General features: G+C 35.2%; 1 protein-coding gene across 1 annotated transcript in view; it reads right to left on the bottom strand.

The window, feature by feature from the left end:
* The window catches only part of TENM3 (teneurin transmembrane protein 3), a 1,330,030-nt gene that overhangs the window by 554,381 nt on the left and 748,488 nt on the right, over positions 1–27,161 (bottom strand). Inside the window, exon 12 of the mRNA XM_068942557.1 lies at positions 14,604–14,753. The gene's annotated coding sequence lies outside the window, so the exon portion shown is untranslated. The remainder of the gene's footprint in view (positions 1–14,603; positions 14,754–27,161) is intronic.

Raw genomic sequence — 27,161 nt, 5'->3', positions numbered from 1 at the left:
CCATGGAGCCAAGGCACAGCTGAAAAACGGTGAGAGCATGTTCGAAGAACGGAATCTACCTTTTCCCATTCATTTACTCATATATTCCAACCCTCTAGCCAAAGACAAAGGTTAATCTGAGCTTAGGAGAAAAGAGCAACATCCCCAAAAGATTTCCAAACAAAATATTCATATTGTATTTATTTAGGGAAATTTGCACTTCCTATCATCTGTTAGCTGTACAGACCAAAACTAAAGCTATGTATGGAATGAAATTCCTTATTCAAGACAAAAATACCAAAATTTTTGGGGAAAAGAGGATAGGTAATTTTTTATTGCTGTTGCTCTAAGAAAACTGTGCATGCTTGATTTTCTTTATTTTTCCTTTATTTGTAATAAATACATTTGTAGAAAAGAAAATTTTCTTTATTTTTAATAATTTCTAAGTAGTAGCAATGGTGTTATTAAGCACATTTTAAATAAATTGTTGAAATATTTTTTCATTTATAATAAACACCAAGCATATGAAAGTGGTTTGCACTGCCTGGGAAATGCTTTGTGAATAAGATCAACATTCAGGAAAATAATAATAACTGTTCATAGTTCTGCTAATGGACTTCTAATTAGTTCTTTCTTTTGCCCACATGCTGTTCGCCTTATCTATTTTGGTGGTAAGCATATATGAAAGTTATCATTTCTCCCTGTGCAGCTGGAAAAGTTTCGAGCAGAATAGTAACATGATCTCTTGTGGGTTTTCTGGTCATCAACTATTGCAACATACTTATAACAACCAACATGCCATTTTGAAAAATGGCAACTTAAATGCAATTTATTAATACTTAACTGCTAAAGTAAAAGGAATTTTGATACCAATTAGAGTGAGTTAACTGCTTCTTTCTTAAAATAAAAAAATGTTTTTTTCCAAAGCTAATTCTGAAGATCAGCTGGAGAGTGTCCAGATCAGTTGAACTCAAGAGTTACTTAGGGACAAATGAGAAGAAAATGAGGCCTTACGCCTTCCCTCCCCACACCCTTACTCAAAAGAAAATCTTTACTTAGGTTATTTATTCATAGCTTCATATGTAGGTAATCCATTGCGAGTAGCAAAGAACTAAAAATTAGAAAAATAGTAAGCGATAATATCACTGGGAGTCACTTACTTGGGCTTCACTTACCTAAAATTACATTTATTATATGTGTTGGAAAGAAATAATGAAACACTACATTGTCTTTGCAAAAATGTACAAATTATTTCCTGTTTCAGAGATTGTTTTAAAGACATGAAAGATTATTATGTCACGATTCAGCAACAACGTGCTTGCAATTTAATAACACATTAGATTCACAAGCTATCATTTATTGCCAACTGCGTAAAAAAAAAATAAAAAGAGATTCTCTGTGTCCAGAGAGAGATTTCATATTTGGCACATTTGTTAGTCCTTAATTCAACATGTTTTGCTAACAGAGTTTTCCTATGAGTATGTTGTAGCCAGTGTTCTTCTAACTACTTTGGACTGCCTGAGGCCACGTGGTCTTTGAATGCTTCCATTCATGAACAGCAGATGATGCACAATAAGGCTGTAATGCTGTTAGGAAGAAGTTTTCTAGGAAGAGCTGGGCTATACCAAAGAGCTTTTAATAAAACTTCAATTCATGCTACAGACTGTGGACATTGATTTGAAATAAATTGTGACTGATGAGCAATTGATGACCATTTCCATAATCAGCATGCCATCAGTAATTTATCAATGCCGTGTTCCTGATGTCACACTTCTAGGGTATCTGAGGGACGGAAGCACAAGCTATGATTTTAAAATGTGTTTTTTAAGACACTTTAAGAATACTTTCAACAGCAAAATCATCTGTGAGATAGCTCTAGGTAAATAAAAAACAGCTAGGACTGTAAAAAAACACTTTTGTCAAAAATCTTCCCTAGAAAAAGGTGAAGATTTTATCCTTGAAGCATTTTAATGAAAATTGTGAAAATGGTTCAGCACAATTTGCCAATATGCTTTGGAAGAAGATATTTTGCCGAGTAAAGCAATCTCTCAAACAAACTCCTCTTAACTCTACTAAATCCTTTAAAAATACACATATTTCCTTCTATGTTACTAAATATGAACTCTAGCTCAATGATTTTTGGTTTGCTTCTTATTTTGTTAGCACAGCAGAAAGACATCATATTTAAAATATCTAGTATTTGAAAAGTGTCCTAAAATGACATTTCTTCTTCTACGTACAAAACATCACTGACAAAGTGAACTCTAAATTACCAGTTACCTTTATGTCAAGCATGAGCAAAAGGCTAAAACATATACATTTACAACATGAATATGAACTAAGTCACAAGTACTCTTTTTAGCATTTGCACCATCTAATTTATGCATTTAAGCTTAGGTTTCTAAATCAGGTGCCAAGTTCTTTGTACAGTGAATGGAAAGAGACAGGCTGTGCCACAACACAGCTTAGTGTATGAGGGCTGGAGTGAACTAGAGAAACCTACCTCTCTCCAATAACTACAGAGAGAGCTTAGTGAGACTAACTTGCACATACACCTCAAATTAGACACCTAAAGCAGATGGACTGAACACCTGTCTTTTTCTGAACATCGGAATTTTTATAACACTTGGCTTTGAGGAAGGCCTTTTGCAACCGGAAAGGATTCTGTTGAGCTGAACAAAGTATTAAAAATATTGTAACAATAACTTAAGCTGATCAGTCAGAATTCTCTTTCCCTCTCTTTCATTTTCAATATCTAAACAAAAGGTCATATTTCAGATATGGAAGAACATCTTCCTTTTACATGTAGCTTCTCCGCTATCCAGTTTCTACAAAATATATACTGTTCTGTGAGCTCAGTTCCAATGCGCTCCCCAAACTCCAAAAATTTTGGCATGAAATCTAAATTGCAGAGACATGGGCCTTTCTTCTGGCCTTAATACAATGGGAACACAGAACAGACACTACAAAGCAATTTTCATGAATATTTTCTGGCCAAAACAAGAACAAAGTTATTCTAAGGGTGTACTGAGAGCTTCTAGGTTTTAAATATATATATTTATTTAAATTTACAAGCTATAATCGATTTTTAAAAATTCCTTGCAGTAATAAATAATAAATGTATAACTGTCTATAAACAGATTCATACTGCTTTCACGATACTTCCTATCCTGTTGTTAGGTGTTATTTTTAACATATAAACACAGATAAATTTTACTGGCTCATTCATACAAGTGCGTTAAGTAGCCTTGATGTTAAGGAAATGGAACTGATCATTTGGAAGGGAGAGGAAATAGTATGTATGGACATAACTGCTTTAAGACAGAAGGTTGTGCTACTTTGTTCTCTCTCTCTCTTTTCAGTTTCCAAAAGGTCTAATTGATTCCCTGTTCTGTCTTTTCCAGGAGGAAAAGAAGTATATGTGGTAACCCTGCAGGTACATGTAGACCAGCAACGTTGAGTTTCATGAACAGGATTGAATGCAGTAATCCTGTGAAAACTGTATTCCAGCAATTTTTTATCACTTTAACTTTATGGGAAAGCATACAGGACTCATATATGCTAAAATTCTATGGCATATCCAGAAAACCTTCTAGCAGCTAGAAGAGTGTACAAGCTGCTATGCAACTTGGGTATTTGCCATTTGGAGAGCATTTTGACAGTGATATACTGCACGCTCTAGGGTGATAGCTTCAGAAAGGGTCAACAATATTTCCTATTGGGAGAAGTTTCACAGATTTTAACAAAAATACAAAGATGAGCTCTCCTAGTAATTAACAGGAAATTTCCAAACTGCTATAATAAAAACAAATAGCCCTGTAGCTGCCTAGTACTTTTAGAGTAGCATTAACCTTAGCTGGATTTGGGGTGGCGAGGGGAAAGGACAGAGGAGGGGCATTTTCATGAAATATGCAAATGAATTTTTGATATTTTCATGACATTGGAAGAGCTGTAATGAATCTTCAGTGCTGACACTGGTAAAATAGTTTTCTCAGATCATTCTGCAGTATATTCATTCCAGAAGTTTTAATATACCTCACTGTTTTAAGATCTTAGAGAGTCTTCATAAAGATCCATTTTAATCAATAGAGCTCTACACTGCAGCTCCAGGTAACTAATTGCATAAACAAAAGAAGTCTTAAATGGCCAAAGCAGCTTGCTTTGCTCAGTAGGAGGAGCGGTTTTTTTCTTACAAATATTTCTTGAAGTCTTGTACTTGTTTCAGTTAGCCTTGTGTTTGCTCATACCCTTTTGGGATGAGTTTACTGATAATGTGATTTAACATAGTCTTTTTTTTAAAAAAAGAAATCTGTTGTTTCTACTAATCATTAAAGTTTCTCTGTCTACAATTTTGGACTGCTTGGAAACGAACCAGGCATTCACTGCTGACTATTAAAGTAAACAGGCTTATGATTTAATAAAGGCATAATTAATGTCTTTCTCTTCTTTCTGACAGAACAAAATTCTCGTGTAACATCTTGTGATCTAGGCTTGAAACAAATTTCTGTGACAAATGCACACTCATTATCTGCAGAGATTAGAGACCTACTTAAAACAAATCAAAAACACTCAATGTCTATGCACTGGTTTTACATACCAGTGTGCTGACCTCTCTAAAAGATTGAAAGGTTTTGAACTTCAGCACTGTCACTTGAACAATAATTTAAGATTCCCGTAATGTCAGGCATATCAGATGAACAGGAAAAGCTTGATGCAAGCCCTTGAAGTAAGGTGAATAATATAGACATAAAATTATTGAAGGAGAAAAGGTTCAAGGCACAACAAGAACAGATAAATAACGGGTTGTTTGTTGGGAATGGTCAGTTTTTTGGGACGCTTTATACATAGTAAAACCAAACCTGGTACACAAGTTTAGAAAAGACCAGGCTGAAATATAGACACTAAATCTGGGTGCATTCTTCAATGATAAATAAAATTCCACAGAAATGTAATCACAATGCTTCACTGCTCAAATGACATTTTCAAGTTTTCTCTAACCTAATTTTTAAAAAAATTTCTGGTTTCTCATGTTTCACCTGTGGTTTTACTTAATAGGATACTTAAGAGAAGGTACTTAAAACTAATCTCTAAACATTGTCTTTTATTTTTCCAAACAGTATTTTATACTGTTAAACTGAAACCCCACCATAGAAATAACAAATTTTTCTTTCTGTATCTTTGCTTTAATGTCATTACAGTGCCTATACTGGACTATACTCTAGCACTCGGATTTTTTTCCTATCTAAAACAAATACTTACATATCAGATGTTTTTGAGAAAATGCAAGTCACTAGTAAAATGTTGAGACAGACAAGAATTTTTATATATAGAACCAAAAATAATTGAGAGTGCTTACCTAATTCTTTGGAATTTTATTTTTAAAAGCCATACACAGATGCAGAAACAATCCTCTATGTCTACCAACAAATCTGATTTATCTACTTGAAAAATTTCAGTAATCATTCACAGAAAATGCAGTTACAATATCTATGTAATGTCATACAGTAAGGCCTGGAAGAACAGAGATTACATCATCTTCCAGGACAACACCATGTTCCATTAGCCTGAGTTTGACTTGAATTTTTAAGTGGCTTTTAAAAATATTTTTGAATTTTTAAACACATTAGAGAAACACTACAATGCTTTTCAGTTGTAAGTATGTAAAGTACATTTTTCTGTAGCATAACTGAAACCTAATTAATCCTTTCCCCTGGAGATCTCTTAGAATTGACGATAGTGACTATCGTAGGAAGAGGACTCAGTAACAAAAGGCATTTTCATTTACAAATATTTCCTCTAGAGCATCAAAGAAATGTTGGGAAATACAGTGCAACAATTTGACTTAAATGTTTTAGCTATGATGTGTTACACTTGCCATTTAACCTTGTTGGACCGCAATTTCCACACATAGGAGAAAAATAAAGAATATTTCCTCAATATGCTCACATGGCTTTTGCAAAAATATATTAATTAGTATTTGAGCTACACTCTAGAAGTATGTAGTATCTCAGTTGAAATTTTCACGAAATCTTGAACACTGCCTTGGGAAATAACAGCAGATTTTTTTTGGGGGGGGGGGGCTTGGCAGTTAATAAAGTGGCACATTCCTAGGAAAACAATATGTGAAGAAATTTTACTAGGGAGAGTGGAAATAAAGTAGATTTTTATTTTTCTCTAGCGCTTAATAATATTACACATTTATGTGAAAACTATATGTGAAGACATTTTACATGAAGAGTAGAAAGTAAAGCATAAAAGTATCTGTCACGGAATGACTGAAAAACCATATTTATCCGACCACAAAAACTGTAGCATGTGCCTAGTGTATTTGAATACTACTAGTGCATTTAGTCTGCTATCAGTTCATTCATACTACGTTATTAGTTAACTCATCAAAGAAGATTAAACTCTCTTATGCATCTAGTTAATTCCTCCCCAAATGTTTCAATATGTTCTATGCAGCATTTGAGTTTTATAGTCACACAAAAGAGGACTAAGAAAACTACCTCAAACTTGCTTTTTCGTTGGATGTGTTATGTGAAAATCCAGTACTGCTGCTCTGAGTATTTCTCAGTCATGCCCAGAAATGCATTGCTTTTAGATTTGGATCTACTCTAAAAATAGATTTCTATCAGAGGAAAGGGAAGGGAGGTTATTCAGTTGGCTAATATCATGACATAGGCAAATGAAGACCAAATGAAGATCTACAGCTCTGAAAGCAGAATTTTATCCCCAGAATGTAAATATAAAAGGCCGTATCAGCCAAGCATTGTGTCACCTTATCACTTAAACTATCGTAGCTAAGCAGTGAAACTGCAGATGGAAAGATGAAATATATCCTAACTTATGTAAACCTTTTCCAATAGCATGTAAACTATACAAAATAATGAAGGTTAGGTCAGTGTTGATAAAATAGAAAAATGGCATTTCTATTTATGATAGAAAGTAACATCTGGAACTTTGAAGGAATTGGTTTCTACATGCTAGTAAATTTTTCACATTTATCTTTCAAAATTTTCATATTTACGTGACAAGAGGTTTTATCCGAAGTTTAGGAATTCATCCATTGTGACCACTTAAATGATTTCTTTTCCCTCACTATTACTTGTGTCATTAGCCAAATATTTCCCACTTTAATTTTGTTTTCCCCTTGGAGAATATATATATTTTTATTTGTGAAGAATAAAAAAATATTTTCCTAGATTTGTTATGCAACTATTTTCCTTATTTATCCTGTAAAAAATTGGTTGAAATTGGTTTTATTATTTTCAATCTGTCTTAAGCCACAAGAAAGCATTTGGAATGCTCAGATGGCATACTTCAAACACAAAAGAAAACCAGAAAAATGTCCATAATATCTACTTGTGTGACCCTGTCATGTGAAGGGCAATGCTCAACAATGCCTGTCCATAGAAGCAGTTATGTATATTTTAAATAACAACAGCAACTCAGGAAATGTTTCATGTATGTATTACAAATAGTCTTATTAAAGCATACATAATATTTATTTTAGAATGGCAAATAACAATCTCACTCTACTAAGTCACAGCTACTTAATTTTCACATCTCTCTAGATACTCAAGAACTCCAGATTATCAAAATCACTGTTTCTCACACCACATACTACAGTTCTTGCCTCAGTGCTTCCAACTGCTAAGCAGCTGCTCTTGGGCAATGCTCAAGCAGTAAAGTTTGGTTGGCAGAGCAATACTGCATGTCTCAGAGGCTTTTTTCTGCTTTTCCAATGATTTTTACTCATTTCTGCCTTCAATAGTCTTCTGAACTTGCTCAACATACCAGCAATTAGTGGTGACTGAATTAGTTACCTTCCTCACTACAGTTTTAAATACCTCTTCAAACTACCTCAACATTAAAAAGAACTGATTATACAACTGTTATTCTCAAAGATGACATAGCTATATGGAAGAAAAATTAAAGGTTCTTAAATTCCTAGGTCATCTCATAACAGATCCTATTCAGTTCCCACTGAAGTCAATAGAAGTCTTCTGAATGACTTCTCAAAAAAATGAATGGTCTCTGATATGGACATTTTTCCCCAAAGCCACTCAAATATCCGTGCATTTCTCTCTAAACAAGGTATTTAGATTAGAATACTTAATTATAGGGCACTGTTCTTTCACTTACATCTTATGTAACTTGCCATTTTGCATAACATAATGAAGCTTTTTTGTATGGTTTTGTATTGAATATGTTGTTAAAGCTACAAGAAGAACTAATAAGACTCCCTAGGACTGACAGGTGAAGTTCTGGGAAGACTGATTCAGTCTTCTATCTATCTGAGATAGCTAACCAGAAATATGAGGCAGCTTACCGCATGGATTTTTTTTCAGATACCATCCAGAAAAAAACATGCCAAAATTCTGCTTTGCTGACTGCGTCATCAGAGCTTGCAAATGCTATCACTTCTCTGACAGGCATTGTGAATCACAGCTATTTTTTCTCCCAGCGTCTACGAGGTCTGCCACCTAAACTGGCACACTTTGTAAGTGCCATCAACTTCTCCTCAGGGCTTACAAGCTATACTTGCTCTTTCAAAAGATTCTGAAAATGTTGTGAACCATAACTATGTTTCTGAGAGAACTTACAAGTTCTACCATCTGTGCCTGCAGTGCTTTAGAGCATCATGATATGGATACGGAGATATTTTCATCATGGGGTTTACGATCTCTACCAGCTGCATCAGCAGAGATTGTTAGGGCTGTGAACCACAACCATTTATCTCTCAGCACAGACGCCTGCAGTACTTTTTCATTCCTAATAGTCTGTATCTACTTGACCCACTGCTACACACACCTGTATATTTTTCAGCATAAGAAAAAGCAAAAACAAAAGAATCCTTTGAAGCAAATCTTTAACCACTGCAAATCTGTACAAATCTCCAAATGTTTATGTAAGTTTAACTATGTTCTGTCTAGACTGAGAATCTACTGCAAATACAAGTACTGCGATAGCTGTACCAGTTATAACCCTTTATGTAGTCTGACAAAGCCAAAGCTTTTGTTGATAGAGCCGTTCCTGGATTTTGGGAAAGTATTAAACCTCCTTTTGTATATAGAAACTTCCCTTTTGTATATAGAAACTTTATCTGTCTTTAAATTACACTGTTCTGCCATCTTCAGTCTATCCACAGTTTAGAAAACGCCATGGAAAAACTGCCCTTACGAATGAATTTTTTGCTCTGATTATTCCCTAGTTGGTCAGATATCTTGACTGAGTTTTGGCACTTGGAGATACTACAGAAATAGCTAGATTAGCAGGGCATTTCTTCACATCCCTATTTTCTATCCATTAGTTCTCCAAATTAATAGAGTTAAACACCTGGCTGGGTATTTATGAGGAATCACTGCAAATCCAGAAAGGTAAAACAAGGGGTGAGCATGTCAGGAGGGGAATTTAATAGGGAGCTCTAGCTTCTCGATGTGCTGATGGAGAAAGAAGCTATTGGCATGCCAAGAAGCTTTGAGTAGCTTTCTAGAGCCAAAAGACAGGGAAAAAAGGAAAGCAGTCAGAGATTTTATTGCTGATGTCATTATATGCCTATTGGATCCGTATATACAAGTAGGGGAAAAGTCTGAAGCTGGAAAGTCTGCTAAGAAAATAACCATAAATTAACCACTAATCACCATATACTTTGAAACTACTGCTTTGAAAATACTGGCATTATAGATCTATAACTCTGTGTACTTGTGTGTGTGCAGATATGCATATGTGTGTGTATACACACATACACACACCTCCAGAGAAAAGCTGACCTAGGATTTGCCACTTAAATGCAATTTAATTTGAACACGATGCCATGCCAAGATAGAAATATTTTGTGGATAAATGCAGTTACTACTTGCTAACTGAACCATCAAGAAAAGACATTATTTTCTTCCAGTTACAGGAAGACTTATCTGATACTTATGATTTTCCAGATCTTGCTTCCGGGGCAGTCTAGCTGTGTTGATTGTTCATAGCTGGGGACATGAAGGACCCCAAAGCCCTCAGACAGAAGAATTCAAGGACTGGGGGATTAAATCTGGATCTTGCAAAACTGGAACCTTCAGACTAACTGAACGTTATGTTGATGACCAAATTATGGGGCAGCTGCAAAGTTTCTTCTTGAAGCTGGGGCTTTATTTTTGAATATGAATAAAAATGCTCTGAAGAATTTTTAGCAGTTGAAATGTGATCTCTATATTATGGAATGTAGGATTGGAATAACGTTCTGAGGTTATCTAGTGATCACCAACTAATACCTAGCTTGTCTTTTACAAAATTTCTTAATCTTTGGTTCTATGTTGAAAAACTACACGTGCTAAACTTTATACTAAAGACAAATGTTTGAAAAGATAACATGAGTATAAAGGTTCTGTGAGCGTCTTAAAAGGTTGATTCTACCACAGCCTTCACTGAGCAGTCCCTTGATCCACATCCTCAGGATCGTTCAAAATTTTAGTCATAATCTCTAATTGCAATCAACTTATAAGATGCTTAACACTATGTTCCTTGCTTTTATTAATATTTTAGCAATTCTGACACAAGCACGTTTATAAATGCTTCAGACCACTTTATTAATACTCTGAAAAGCACCTTTTCCTAGCGCTTCCACTTTCTAAACCACAGTATTTTAAGGAAAGGAACTCCAGAAGGTGTGAAGTCAATTCCTTAACAAATTTAAACAAGTGATTGTTGATTTTTTTTGGACTTTTCTACCACTATAATGACTTCTATAGTGACTGACACCAAAATTTACGTTTATACAACCTTCTAAGGGAAAAGGAGTACATTTTCTCAGATTAATACTTAATATTTCTCTTTCTGAAACAGAGCACAGATCTGAGAAAGAAAAATCAAATCCAAAATAAACATGGAACTCCATCGGCTTCTTGGGAGCAGTTGGTATCTAACTTGAATTTAATCTGGCTATCTGGATACACAGAGATAACACACTGGCAAAGAACATACACATGGGCCCAAGTGTCAACAATTAGGTGATTATTACTAAAGCAGGTTATTTTCATGAATAAATGCATCTGGCCGTTATGTCATTATCTGGAAACCAGCAGCCAAAACTGCAGACAAAATGGAGGGGAAGCTGTGAAAATGCCTGAAAAAATTTAACTTGGTCCTAATCCAGTATGTCTTGGGCTGCCTGCACAATCTCCCTCTTTTTACTGATATGAATATGCAAACATTTAGAGGCCTTATTGATCTCCAATACTTAACTGTTAGGTCATATGAATAGCAAATGAAATATGATATAAAATATGCAAAATAATAGTACATTAGCCTAAATAACACTAATAAATTGCAAAGCTTAGCATGAAATTGAAAATCACTAATGGAGCACTGTGCAGTTTGTTGAAGCAATGAGCAGTCAAAAAATCATACATAATGTAACAGTACAATTGCTAACAGCAGGCTCATAGAAGACAATTTAAACTTATTTGTTATGGACAAGAGGAATTGATCTTTGAAGCGGTTCCTAAGGAGATTCCACTTAGCCCGAACAGCATCTTGGGAGCGAATTCTGGTCTATCCCTTGCATCATATACATATTTATGAACTTTCAGAAAAGATTGATTTAAATTACATATAAGGTTATGGATTATGAACTTAAATCAAAAGAGGTAAAAGTACTAGGCATTTAGAACCAATACCTGAAACTGGTATTGAATTGGATGGTTATGACATTCTCAAGATCCACTGAAAGACAGATCATATATGACAAGTCTCACTTCTTTGGATTCATGGCAGTTACAAATATGTAAAGTTATGAAAACGAAATATGAATAATTTCAGAAATCAGGATGTGGTATATATTGTATTTTCTCAAGGTCCTCTACACTCCCATGAAAAACAACTTTTAGATGATAACAAATGCTCTGATAAGAAATGTTCTCACATTTGTATATTCAATATGCATATGAACATTTCACAGGGAAATTTATCACATTAATTTTTTCTTTGATCAGGATTTTCCTAATGAAATGTTAAATTTAATGTGATTATTCAATGTAATTCCACAAGGGTTTCCTTAAAATACATCATATTCTATGCTACCACTAAATTAAGTATACTAATATTAAGAACTGAAAAGAAAAACGCAAAATCCTTATAATAGGAGACAGCATGCAAGAAAAATTCTTTTTTCTTGCAAAAGGTATTGCAGCTATAATGCAATAATAATCTATTTTTCCTTTTATGTTTTAAGTAGTAAATATTTTCTTTGATAAGCATGGCATGCTTTTTTTCAGTTGATTTCAGCTCTGAATGTGAATATACCTATTTTATTCTGTTATTTTGAGCTCAGTGGTTCTTTAGGCCCAAACCTTGGCCTTACTCGCATAAATATGTCTTGCTTATTCAATCTCTGAAAAAAACTGCAGAAAAATTATGTATGTTTAAAATGGGAATGTAGCACAGATGCGCCTTTTTTGTTAAATTGTCATATATTGCATGGTGCATTTTTTTGGTGTTACCTAAGTTTTGTACTTAGATTGTTATTATTTATGCCTAGTCATACGGTTAATAAACCTAAAACCACAATTAATTCAATAGCATGTGGATAGGTGAAGGGATACAGTTCACATGTTCACTGTGTAAACAATATTATAAGTTGCATATGTTGAGATGCCTGGTATTGCTTAAAATGTAGCGGAGATAAAATGGCATAATATAAACTCCATTATCCCTGAGGAAGCCAATGATGCAAAAGTCAGCTGACTGAGGGGACACTTGGTCGGTCAATGGGCTATTGTTTGATGTTCCTTCAAGTCGAAAATGCTATATCCTAAGTCCTGTCTAGGGGTAATAGTGCCATATTTACATGGTCCCTCTTTCTTCTGAAAATCATAGGGGTACCTCACTGAAGGTTTTGAATATTACAGTTTTATGCTTCAAATCAGCAAGTAGTTGGTGACCTTAGGGAAGCAACTGCAGAATTACAGCACTATAGTCATTATAGGCCCTGTTCAAGTCACAGGCTCCAACTCAAACAAAACAAATTTCTTATCACAGGAATTCAGGTGAAGGTGTTCCTCTCTATTACTGATACTGCCAAAACGATATGTAGGATGTGCAATTTATGCTCTTGGGCACCAAATATAGATAAAAAATAGGAACAACTTATAAATCAGCAAGCGTGGTGGTAACTTAACACAGATATCATATGAGTTTAATGTTTGTTATGTTCAGCTCTGACTTCTCTACCAGTCAAAATAGGTACTTTTGTGTAGTCTAACCATAACTGCATTCATGCTCCTCATGCTCCTGTGTAACATCAAAACCGTATTGCCAGGTAGCTATTAATCAACAGAGAAATAGTCAGACTATTTTTAAAAAACCTAACTAATACATATTTTAGCTGATCCAATCCTTTTTACAACCAAAGCTGCTTTTTTCTTTTTCTTTTATTTTATTTTATTTTTTAAAATGGCCTATTTTCTTCCTGGGTAAGTATTAGCAAAGCACAATTTCACAGTTTTCTTGTCTCCTAACCTTTGCATTAGGCAACTATGAACTGATGAAAAGTATTCCTTCTGATGCTAGCTTTCAACTGTTCGTGTTCTGGGGCGAACTTCCTACCACACTGTGCAATAATACAAGTGTAACAAGGATGCTAACATTTTCATAGAAGGCTGTATCAAAAATGTGCACCTTGGCCCACAATATTTGAATGAAAAAAATTCTTCCCCTAGACCTGCAAAAAATAATCAAATAAATAACTTTATAAAAAGACAGAGCTAACCCTGAGACTGGAATATAGCAGCTGGAAAGTGAAAGTAAATGGAATGATGCTGGGCTTAAGGGGGCTGATGCAGTGGAATCAGAAATTGAGGTGCTGGAGTGATATGGAGGATTGAGGAAGATACCCCTGGTGATTGCATGGGATGATACTGGAAGTGAAGGAACTGGAGTAATTCTGGCATGTAAGGTATTGATCACTCTACACTGGACAATCCTACTTGTCCACACTAGGTAGAGAAGAGTAGTTTGAGGAGAATAGTGAGTTAGTAGTAACCTGACATGGCAACGGTAATCCTTTTCCTTTCTCACTACCCACTGGAAGAAAAAGAGAAGTGAGAACCAGGTGGGCTCAAAATGGGGCTTGGCTGAGCTGCTCTGATCAGGAAAAGCAGGGCACCCCAGAAGCCGCATCAAAGCCACCACCACATTCTGCGTGTGTGTGTGTGTGTTCGTGGAGGGGACTTAGCTCTTCAGTGAGCACTGGGAATCTGCTGTCAGAGTAGACCACTGTTGCAAGCCTCAGTACTTAAAAAACTTGGTGCATTCGATCTTTTTGAATATCCTTATCTGATTATGGCTTCCTTAAAATATAAATGACACAGATTACGCTACAGGTAATCTAGATTTTCCAAGTCATTGCCCCTCCACAAACCTCACGAGTGCTAATCAACAGCTGCATCATTCACAAACCTCACGAGTGCTAATCAACAGCTGTATCATTAAGGCCAACTTTGTTACACAAAATGCAGGAAATATTTTTTCTTAAAATTGCAGATGAAAATCTCCATGGCCCATGGCCTGACTTAACAGGAAGTGCATGGGAATTCTTCCATTTCATCAACAGCACTTAAAAATCATCAGCTACTCACTTCTGATAGGTGAGCAAAAACAAATCTTTGATCCATCAGCTTCCTTAGTCATCTGCAAAAGTCTGCATTCTCAGCAGCCTCAGTCATGAGAGAAAGGAACGATTCCATGGAAAGAGCATGCTCTAGAGCCTGCGCTGCGACACAGAGTATCTGCAATGACAAAGGAATAGAAAACTTGGATCCCCAGCTTATTAGCCTTAGGATCAGAAGTAAACCAAAAGGAACAGTAAGGTCGGATAGGCATTACTTCATACTTTATGCATGTTTTAGTACAATGTCATGACCCATTGAAAATACCCACTAGCAGTGGCTAAATAACAAATTTTGCCATTTAGTCATCTCTAATTAATATTTTGCTTTTTCCCCCTAGTGGTATGTTTTCATCATAAAGTCACAAGCCATCAATAGTTACTAGTTCTGGATAGCTCTGAATATCTTAAAATGGAACACATCTGGCAAGTAAAGTACTAAAAACAACTTATGGAAAAAATCTAAACATAGAACTCAACTGCTTGTTTAGTGGGGATAGAAACCTTGAGGCTATTTTAAATGTGAAAGAGTTTCTTTCCCCTCTCTCTCTTTCTCTCTCTTTCTCTCTCTTTCTCTCTATCTCTGTCTTTGATCAAAATTGTCAGGCTCCACCAATGAAAAGAATTGCTAACATATGAAAAATCTCACTCCTGTGTATCTGCTTTGATTATTCGCTACATAATGATGCCATATAAGCCTAACTGATACAGTGATATAATTTTCTGCTCCAGAAAGGAGAGATCCCCAAACTGGCACCACATTTTAGTATATAAGATGTTCTGCTATAGCTGCAGTGAATATTTAGAGAACAGTACAAGAAGTAAACCTTTTCTCTTATTTTCCATATTAATACAGGTAACAGTAATAAATGTGTGCGTATTTTACATCCCTTTATACTTTGACCACTGGGAAAGCTCTGGAGATCATACTGATAGATAAAAGTATTACCTTTTGAGAACTCTAAGTATATTTTCTCAGTATATTAAAATACATGGCGATTATGTATGACAAATCATACTTCTAATTGGAATTTTTTCCTTCTGTAACCTATTTCTTTCCCATGAGTGGCACCAAATAGACAGCCATCAAAACCTGAGCCTTGCATTGCTCACTTAAAAAAAAGCTGCCCCAGTTTCCCAACAGTGTACATAATTGCTGCCATTGAACTACTCTTTCCGATGGTAAGACAACAGCATAGCCTGTATGTGCCACTCAGCGCTCACTGTTTCTACCAAGAGCACAAATCAGAGTGTCAGTTGTGGTGTTAGCTTTTGCAGATATAACAACCTGTCAATTAGGAAATGAATTAACAAGTTCACTAAACAATAATCATCACATAATAACTCTCAGTTCCTGCTAAGCTGAGCTATTTTCAAACTGACAAATCAGGGGCAATCTGCCTTGATTCCTTGAATCTGCCGCCATACATTCATACCCTGAATTTGTTCATTTGATCATGCTTTTGCAGTTAACTGTACTGTAGCATTAAAATAGAATATATTCAGATCTTGTTATTCCTTTTACTATTTCACTGGTGTGACACTGATGGCTGCAGATAATGAACAAAAACAATACTCAATAAGGGCCACAATCAAGACATCACTTTTCTTCAGTAAGTAAACTTGGTGATGGATTATTAAACTTGCCAATTTCAGCTGGTTATAAAATATGCAGAACGTGTATCTGGACAACTTCTTTAAGCTTTTAACAAGCAACCTGGAACTGATTGTTTTGGTTTTCAGCAGTAGCTGACTTTGGCCCGTAGCCTTTCACTGATACGCTGGTACCATAACTACTGTAACCATTGTGACAGGAATGATTCTGCTGAAGGCGAAATGTGTGAAATTAAGCAACTAACAAATGTCTACCAATGAAGTCAATGAAAGATAATTACACTATATACAACTACACTGAAAGAAACCTAGTGAAGATGATGTATTCAGATGGAGGGTTTGTATTATGTCTGCACACTGGCTTCTTTTAGTATTTCTTGAAGAATGAATGATCACAACGCTGCATCATACCAAACATTCTTTACATCTGAGGTTACTATATCACATAAAAATAATGAACTCACAACCAAGCTGTTGACCTAATGCACTGTTATTAGCAAAGGTTAAATTAGGGAAAGTCTGGAAAGTCAATTCATTGTGACAAGTACCCATATGTTTACATGTAAATTTAATCCACTTGGATCCTCCTAGACAAGCAGAAAAGGATATCTCATAGAAATGCAAGCACTTCCAAACTGAATAAGGGTAAACACTGAAAGTAGTAGGGCACAGTTTCAGTTTGAAGACGTTGATCTGCACTGGATGCAATTTTGCATTAGGTTCCGAATAAAGCCAAAAACTACAAAGAAGAATAAAACGTGATACAGGAGAAGAATAAAGAGTTTTCTAAGCACACTGTAAGTTTTAGTCATAGCCATAAATCCACAGAGAATGCCTGATTTGGTTTTTGTTTTACCTTTATAGTATTTCTTTTCGTCAGGAGAGACAGGGCAATAGATATATAACATGTTTTATTACACACAAAATCCTGGAAGTCAGATTGTGTTTTACAAACATAAATGGCTAGATCTTCCTGACTATAACACTTCCAGTCTTATTAGACAAAGACAGTACATTAAAGAACTTAAATCTGACATGAGGAAATGTTAGTGAGACCATCCCAGAAAAGCAAAAAAGAGAAAGATTAATAGGAGAAACCTTGACAGAATAAAAATGCAAGATGAACATGGGTGGATGTAAAGCTCAGAGGTAAAGAAAATGCATAAGAAAAAGAGCAGCGAAGAATTAGAGGAGAGAGGAAAGCATATTTCAGTAACGAGAACTGAAATACCTAAACAGTGTAAATATTTAGAAAACAATAGGAATGGCAGACAAAAGACAAACAAAAATGGTACTGCAGTCAGCCAAGGTCCAGGAAAAACAAACTGCACTGTCCTGGGTTTTATGGGCTTGGCAAGACCTGAGCTTACTCCTGTAGAAGTAGTTGAAAGTCTCTGTGCCAAGCTCTCAGAACCCAAAGGCACCTGTGCTGGTCTTGGGGGCAGTGCATTTATGTCCCTGCGATGCTGTGCCTGCACTTAAGTTCTGCTTAGCCAGAACCAGCTGTGCAAGGAAACAACTTTGTGTCAATGACATGGCCAATCTGCCACTCAAATAAACTGTCCACAAACAACTGGGGTTGACTGAACTCCAAAGTCAAAGGACTAAATATAAATATAAACAGAGAAGAAACTAGTAAAGCATACCAAGGAGAAAGGTGATAGAAAGGGAAAACCAAGAGAAACTACTGACAAAAGCAACATTTTCGGTAGATTGGAGGATGTGATCTGCTGGAATTTTTCAGTGGTTATGTACCATTCAAAATATGTTGCTAAGCTTACAAAGAATGAAGGCTGAATTCATATTTTCATATCGAAATACATATACCAGAAAAAGTGTAGAAATACCACAGTTCTGGATGAAATTTCCTTTTACAATAATTTTCTTTTGAGCGAATAAGTTTGGAGTTCTAGGGCAAAGTAACAGGCCTGCAGTCCGCACCTGACCAGAATTATTAATTAAGCAAAGCAGTGAATCAAGGAATGGTATAAAGCACTAGAATCAGGAGATCAGTAAAATAAAAATCAAAATTCTAGGTAAACAAATGCTAAAGGCCTAATCATTCAACAGGCTGAACAGAAAGAAAGTATGCCTCCTGCATGGAGATGTACTACAACGTGTAACAGTCTACTGATGGCAATGATCCCTAAGACTGGAAGATTTCAAATAAGATGGCAAGAAACATTAGAAAAATGCAGTATCAAAAATAATGCTGTAAAAGCAGTCAATTTTTACCATCCAGGATTCAACAGTAAGGAAAATTCTTTTTTATTTATTATCCTAGTAATCTAAGCCTTCTTCACTCCTGACAAAATTCAAACACATAGTAAGATGCTTTCACTCCGTTCTGTAGAAGAGATATTATACAACCATGCATGTACTTCTTCTTCATCCATTAAACAGTAACTTACTGCACCTTTTGTTTACATTTCTCTTTCCTATTCTGTTCCTCTGCCAGATGACAGTGAGAATTCTCAAAATCTAAAGTTCTTACGCAGACTATCCCACACTCCAGGGAAATATAACTACTTTAAGCCAGAGGTACTAAAGGCTTGTGCCTAGGACCTTTGCTCCTGATGACATTTAATGACAAAGGAATCTCAGAGTTTGTTTTTAAACCCAAACCCATAGGCCTTCACTGTTTAAATCCTCACTGAGGAGGATTTAAACCTCACTGAGGATCCTCTTTTTCTGTCTGACCCTGATTGTACAGTTTAATTTTTACCATTGTCAGCTCTAATACTGAGCAGTAATTAGAAAAAATTCACTTTGATCTGACCTATAGTCAGAGAGAGTGTTACCAATTCTCTTCAGTGGCAGGGGAGATGGAATCACAGTTGAGCTCTTGAACTTCAACAATACTGGAATGGACACTGCACTTTGAATTTTCTTCAGAGATTTTCAACTATTTTAATGACATGACCAAAGAGATTAGCTCAGCTGTAGGTTAAGATTTTGCAAATTAGAAGGAATTCAGAGAATGAAAATAATTAAAGGACTGAAAAGATCAAAATCTAATTGCACATTCCGTAAATTTGTATATTTAAATTTTAACTAAAGGCCAATCACAACTTATACTAATGCAATCACCCACAGGCGTGTCAGTCCAGTCTTCCATGACACACATCTTCAGCAAATGTTCTCACAGATAACATACATAAGAAAAAAAAGAGAAGACACTACAACCTTGACATCTCTCTGTGGGCTAAAGAGTGGCTGAAGAAGGAGCAAGCAAGGCTATGACTCCTTCCACCTTTACTGCAGGGTGGAAGAATACAATCAGAGAATATGAAATAGGCTGTATATAGCAGAGGCCATAATACCATATGGACTCCAAAAAGAAGGGAGATTTAGGAAAAGAATTGAGACTCCTCTCATGATGATTCAATTGCATATTACTCCCTGCATAAAATTTATGAAGAGAAGACATGTTTAAACTGAAGGTGTTTTAGAGGAAATGCCCACAAAAGGCTATGAGATAGAATTGTCTAAATCCTATAGGACAAATAAAAGGAAGACTATTTTAGTAACGTTCTGTGACCATTGCTTGGGTGACTTATCAGTTCTGTAAATGCATCATTCTTCAAAAACAGATATTATTTCACCCCCTTCACAAAAGCCATCACTTCAAAAGCCTCTGATGAAACTGAACACAATCAAGGGCATGTGAGATAGCTGCTATTTAGTTTAGCCAAAGTAATCCATGCCAACTGCAATAAACCCATCAAACTGTCATACAGTCAAGCTGTGAGAAAAAGACTATGGTGATTACATGCAATAATTTCCTTCAGTGGTTTTATAATTTCAATTTTTGTAACATTTCAAGATTTCTAATACTTACAGTAGGAATACTTTAGCACAGATTTTTTTCCCAGGAGTTACTATCAACAACTTAGCGTACTGGTTTTTTCCTCATCACTGAATCAAGCATATAAGCTCACCAGACAAGAAATACTGTGATTACATTCGTATATAAATTACGTAAAGAGATTCAGCCAATCAAAACAGATATTTAAGTACCTATTTTCTTGTAGACACCAACCAAAACCCTTGATGAGTATGCATATAACTCATATTAGAGGATACAGTCACTCTTGAGAAGCCTAAACTTGAAGCTATACCTAAAATTAAAAATTACATTTTTTTTCTGCTTCACTCTAAAAGGCTTCTGTCCTTCAGCAGTGATCCTTCTGGACAACAAAAAAGGAGACCCTAATGCATGCATCTTGAGACACAAGATGTAAAATGAAAAAAATGAAGTACTCATTGCAATGATCAAGAAGCACAGAGCAGAATTACATCCAAGATCAAGGAAACTTAAGACAAACTATTTAAATTGTCTTTTCCAAAAACACTGCATTATTTATGAGACTCCTTCAAGCAGATGGAATGTTGGAACCTTAAGGTGCATTTTTCTCTCCACAGATATATCTTATGCAGCACAACTGCTGTTAGGAACTTCATCATCTAAGCAGCAAGAGATGGTGCAGCTTTGCTCTACAAAGCTCTTGGTTTAGGAATATGATGCTTAAACAAAAGCTCCTTTCAGATTTCATAGCAAGAAAAGGACAGTGAGGATGAGAGTTTGTCCGCTTTGTCTACATTGCTAGGATTGTTATTCAGCTGACTAAAACACGTGCTATCTCAAATAACCTTGAATACCACAGGGTATGCCAGACTACTTGGTGTTAGCACATCTATGTAGACTTCCCTTTCTGCCAAGCACCACTTTCTTCCCTACTTTCAAAGTATGGTTTATTAGGACATGATCCATGTGCATAGTAAGTTCTATGAAAGGACACTCAGGATTTTTTACTAATTTCGAATTTTTTGAAAAGTATTTTGAAAACAAATATTATCTTATAAGCATGGGGAAAAGACTTCTGATCAGTAGGGCTTTATGGCTGCTAGCAGGGTTGGACTGTGGCCTACCAGAATCTAATGAGACACTCAGTTGCAGCTGACTTTCAGTTTGTTGAGCGCTCCCATGTTGGTGAGTCACATGGCAAAAGGACATCTTACCAAATGGAGAGAACAGATAAATACCCAAAAGCATTACTGGAGGGAGGGAAGAATAGTTACACTGATTGGGAACTTCAGTACCTATTTAGTTCTATTGGCTTCAACTATATTACTGAATGATAGCTGTAGAGGAAGAAAGCAGTTGTTCCAAATGTAGTTTTGGTTGGATTGGGGCAAGGACAGCGAAAGGGCATACTGTGTTTTGAGAAGAAGAGAGATTTCTGACTGCAGAAAACAGAAACAGAACAGATCAAGACAACTACTTTCAGATCATTCAAAATGAGCAGTTGTATTATTTATTTCATGAAGGAAGTATCTTCCTAGAATCATATAATGTTACCATGCAATCAACAACTAGCTGAAAACACAGCAAATGCTATATGGGTGTCACTAACATCGTGAAAAAGGTGAGATGGAAGATAAAAGATAACATACATACCCAAGGACTTCCATATAAGCAGGCTTAATATTTTTCATATCTGAATTATTTGCCTCTTTCGGACAATAGTAAATACTATATTAGGGCTTAGTTTTTGTTTAGAACATGTCTTCCTTATTCTTTTTGCTATTGCTATTATTCACCTTGCTTATATAAGTGTAACAAGCCTACGGCATTCCACTAGGATTCAAAAATGTGTGAAGCATTACAAAAAGAACCTATAAGGGAATTCTGTTTGTTTGGGATGGGGAATGTGATAAAGAGCTTCTTTAAAATATGCTGTAAGTTGACCTTTGAATCTTGTTCAAGTTTCTGTCTTGTATTTTTAATTTGTGACCAGTTTTCTCTTTTTCTATTTATCAGCTTTCTTAAGGGTTTCACACATCCAAAATGTTACTCTCTGATTCTGTTATTGCTGTAATCATTTTGCAGAGTACTAGTATACAATACTGTTTAACATTTACATTGACAGAAAAAATATATCATGTAACAATTTAAGGAAAACTATTTATAATTTGCATATTCTTTCCCTTACTCTCCCCATTTTTCATTATATTGTAGTGACAATTTACAATCAGTTACGTCTTCCTGAAAGTCTCCTCCTAATATTTAATGCAAGGCTAAACCTAAAAATGTTGACTCTAGTTTAGTTGCCAAAGGATTGTTAGAATAATAAACTGAGATAATGTGTGTTTACAAGATGACATCTGGGTTCTTTATAATATTTGGCAAAAAAGCTTTGAAGAGAATAAGTCTGTATTATGAAGACATAACTTTTTCTATTTTCTTAATGTTTCAATGCAATTACACTCAGGAATGGCTCCGTATGAAATTGTTCATTTTAAATGATATTAAACAGAATTTAAAGGGAAAGAATGAAAAACAGAGCATTACCTGATTTTACCTGATTGTATCAGTATAATTTGATAAACCTATGTTTCCACTTTGATTTCTGATATAATAACAAGAAAATAACTTTTTCAATGATACAGATGTTCTAGTTCTCATTGCTTTTAATTCAGTATATTAAAAGACAATTTTTGGCACCCTCAATACCATTATTCTTTTAGTGCCTTTAGCCATTTTACTTATTTTGCAAAAAACAACCATCCCTTAACTTTTATGGAAAAGATACCTCTGCAAATATCCTTTCCAGATACAAACTTCTATTAAGTATATTTTAAAACTAGTTCAAAACCTGATAAAATATTTTATAAATTCTTAGCTTGTACTACTTAAATTTTAGAATCTTGAAGTACAAAAAAGGTAGATAGTTGGTTGAGCATATTAATAAATTATATATGTAATGTGTTCTGTAATAATATAGCAATACTATACAATATACAGTATTATCAAATTTGCTTTGGCAAGTAATATACCTCTTTTCACAGTTTGGAGTTTTTATTTCACCATGAAAACTTTTTTCACCTGATACACTCTGTGGAAAACAACAAAGATAAAAAAAAGAAGATCTAGAGTTTTAAAAATCTAAGATATCAAAAAGGATATATAACAGCCTCAGAATAGCCTTTCAGTCTAGAAAGTTTCTTCTGTTCTTGACTCCCATAAAACGCAAAATGGTACTTTTGGTATTATACAGTGGTGCTTTATACGATATAGTCGTTATATGTATATGAATATCTGCGTAAAATAATCATTTTGTTACTGTCTCATGCACACCTTTTTCAAACCCCTCCACTTTTTCAGGAATATCAACCTTGAGAAATTTTCAGATAGCCATTTTAAAAAAGTGTCTCAGACACAAAAATTCTACTTAGGGAGTCTATGCTAACAGCAAGAAACCTCTTCCAGTTTGGCATCACTGTTTCACAGGTTTATACAGTTCATACACTGGCTTCTTACAGTGAGTTTCCACACTGCTTGCTCTGAAATTCCCAACAGGAATGTTGGGAAACACGAAGCATAATTCTCCACTGTCTTTAACATTCCTTATTCATTCAACTTTGCACTAAGCAAATGGAACTAGGGTGCTTTTTACCAAATCACGTGTGTCTGTTGTTCACATTACATGTTTAGATGATCACAAGCAGTGAAAGGCAGTGAAGAGTGAGGCCTTCAGTAGCAGAGGAAGTGGGCTGGCAGTACAGAGCTCTAATTCTGTCTGCATAAATATTTCCACAAGTTCAATTTCATATTTTTATATACATATATATTTATGTGTGCATACACATGTCTACACTCATATATAACTAGCCTTTAAAAATGATGAACGAAAAAATTAGTGGATGCCGTGTTATGGGGAACATGCATAATTATGCAGCAAAAGCAACTGACTTCCTCCAAACAAAGTGCAGATGATGGCTATGCATTCTCAACTGATGGGGAGATCTATCCATTTTATGTTTGCTTGCGATATACATGAGTAATGATAACACAAGTATTTTCACAGAGTATCTTCATTTCCCTGCACTAGAATTACAATTTGCCTTTAGAGCAAAACTGGGTAAGTTGTAAGAGCAAAAAGTTTTCTTTTTATGAGACAAATTTCAATACTCATAGTACAGTGTGTCAGGTTGCTTGAAGTGGATCCACACTGGGTGGCCACAGTGAGCTGCACTGGCTAACCTCTCTGGAGTCTGGATAGGGAGGTACAAATTAGAGCACTTCTACCCCTGGCTGTTCTAATCTATGATGGTGCTGGAGCAGAACTGACCTCAGAATTAGGGCTCTGTGACAAGCTTTCCATCCTTATGAAAGGGATTATGTGACACGGATGCTCATGATAGCAGGGGACCGGGCTCAGTGACAGGAAGCTAAAAATCTGGCTACCCAGTGAAGCCTGCGGCTGTCTGTCCTCAGACGGCAAGAAAGGCCATCTTAAGAAACCTTTGAAAATATGTAGTACAAGCACAGTATGATTATGCATTTTAGAAATGATTATGGCTCCTATTCTGCAGTGATATGCATGCAGACACGTCCCCGTGCAATTTTTGCCCATTAAAAGCTATCTTTATGAACGCAATTTCAGGACCTGAATCTAAGTTTGTAAAATTCTGATAACGCTATCTTGAAGACCTTTTCTAAATCAGTCATTTCAAATTAAAATGACTAGATATTTATTCTTACTATAATCACTGTAATACTTGTTAACCACCTTTATTAATGAAGATATGAGCTCCATTAACAATATACTATGAAAGCATGTGGCCTGCTCTATCACTGGTATAACTTCACTGAATGCAGGTATGAATATATTTGCTGCATACCTCTAAGATAACAGGAGAAATGTTGATTTTAAGAAAAAAAAATCATACGAAGGATGGATCATCTGGTTAAATTTGCTGATAGTACCCCTGGAAGGAAAGCAAAACAAACATAACTTGCTTTAAAAGAATTTACTGTGCAGCCTGAAAAATTTTTTTGAAAAAGAAAGTAAGTGAAAAATACTGAAACCAGTATTTAAGTTCCTATTACTGAATACGTGTACGTTTTCTTTACTTCTTCCTAGAATTGCCATATTTTCTTTGCAAAAAAGGTGCTTCCAGTTCTGAGAGTAATGGAACAATATGGAAAGAAAATTCCTAAAAAAATCCTTCCTAAATCTGTTGTCTTGCAATTACAAATCTGTGTGGCACACACGCTGTCTCTGGTGAAGTTACTTCTGATTTGCTATGGAAGTGTTTTACAGGAAACAAAACCTAACTTCATCTATAAAACAAAAAAGAAAAAAACGCAAGAGGGGAGTATGCCTCAAACTAACATCTTTCAGAACCAAAATGTGCTTCAGTACTTTCTGTGGACTTTACAAACAGATTTTGATAGGGCACAGTATGGATCTGGGAGTTGACATGTACAAGAAGAGTAATACTGACATATCTTCCAAAATGTCACTAACACTACTGCTAAAGAGGTTAATTACTTCAGAATCCATGACTCAAAAAACTTTTCCTCGTTATTTAACTTTAGGATCTCAGTTTTGGAAAGATGATGACTGTTGATGTTTTAAACAAAGATTTTTATCAAAATGCAATGAAATAAAGAATGCAAGTAATACAGGTTTTATTCAAAGCACACGCTTTAAATTTATTCTTTGTATGAAAAACTCTTCACATAACATTTGAGTCTTATTTTTAGAGAAAAGAATGGTGTAGAGGAAAAGTAGCAATACTTGTTCTTGTATTGCTACTTTTCTTCTGCTTGTAGAGGAACTTGTACTTGTTCTTCATCTGTTGTCAGCAAAAGAAAGATTGACTGAAAAATTACATTCATTCACTATTCATACTAATGTTAAAAGACTGTGCTAATAGCGGAAAATTTGTATACTGCAGCTAGCTTAATTGTGATGTTAGCACAATAGATTCCTTAAATATTAGAAAAACCTTGACTGAAACTAAAGTGAATCCTTTCCAGGTATAACCTTCTTGAAGTATGGTGATAAAAATCTGTTCTAGCTTTGTGCAAGTTGAATTTCCCTTTAAGCATAGCAGGCTTACTAGTATTAGTACTACTACTGGTAGAATAGACTGGTGCTGCAATCAAGAAGACAAAATCAAATAGATCTAACAGATTTACTCTTCCTTTGTAGCACTGAGTGATCATCAGGAAATACCATGACTGCCCCTTCATTAGTTTCTGAAAAGAAAGTAGCTTGGAAATATGAGCAGAGAACAAAAGAATAGGCGCACACACCTGTGAATATATTGGCCCTCAAACGGCACAGCAGTAACTGTATTGCCACAGTGCTTAGCAGAAAACAAAATGTTTTTGGAGTTTCAGTGCCTCTGAAAGCTTATACTGGAACACTGATATATTTTTTTTAATCTTCCACCTCTTCCACCTCTGTATTACAGAGCAAAACAATAGTTCAGGCTTTGTTCTACAGCGTTATTTCTGAGTAATATTTCTATCTGCTGAAAAGAGTGTAGAATATAGATTACAATCCTTCCTATTAACCAAAATTTAGCACACCATATGTTCATTCCTAAAATTTTAATTTAAAAGAAAAATAACTCCAAATAATTAAAACAAATAAGCCCCTCATATAACACTGTGCACACAGTAAAAAAGTATTTTCCCAAGAAATTAAGAATAGAAATAATCATGAAAAAAATGTTAAAAATAAAGCAAAATTTTTAGCGAGTTTTTGTCTCAATAGCTTGTTTACTACAGGTAAGCAACAGTATCTTTCCAAAGTCAGTTCTACCGCTAGAAGATTAAACGAAAGTCATGTTTGTTTAAAATAGGATTCAGATTTGCTTCTTTTTTTTAATATCTTTTATCTTCTAATGAAAAGGATTTTAATAGAAATCTAGTAAAATCTACTTAAATAAAATCCCGCTTAAATCAGTACATTTTTTGGAAAGTATAAAAGAATTTGCTATACCAAAGTTCTTACAGTGTATGCAGAGTACAGTTGGTACACTTAAAGAACAGGTATGCTATAATCGAAAGATTCACAGTCTTGCGGGTATATATCCCTTGCATTATATTGAC

This window comes from Struthio camelus, chromosome 4 (genome assembly GCF_040807025.1).
Source record: "Struthio camelus isolate bStrCam1 chromosome 4, bStrCam1.hap1, whole genome shotgun sequence".
Lineage (NCBI taxonomy): Eukaryota > Metazoa > Chordata > Aves > Struthioniformes > Struthionidae > Struthio > Struthio camelus.
Note: the sequence above shows the minus strand (reverse complement) of the source record. Positions and strands in the feature narration are given on the sequence as shown.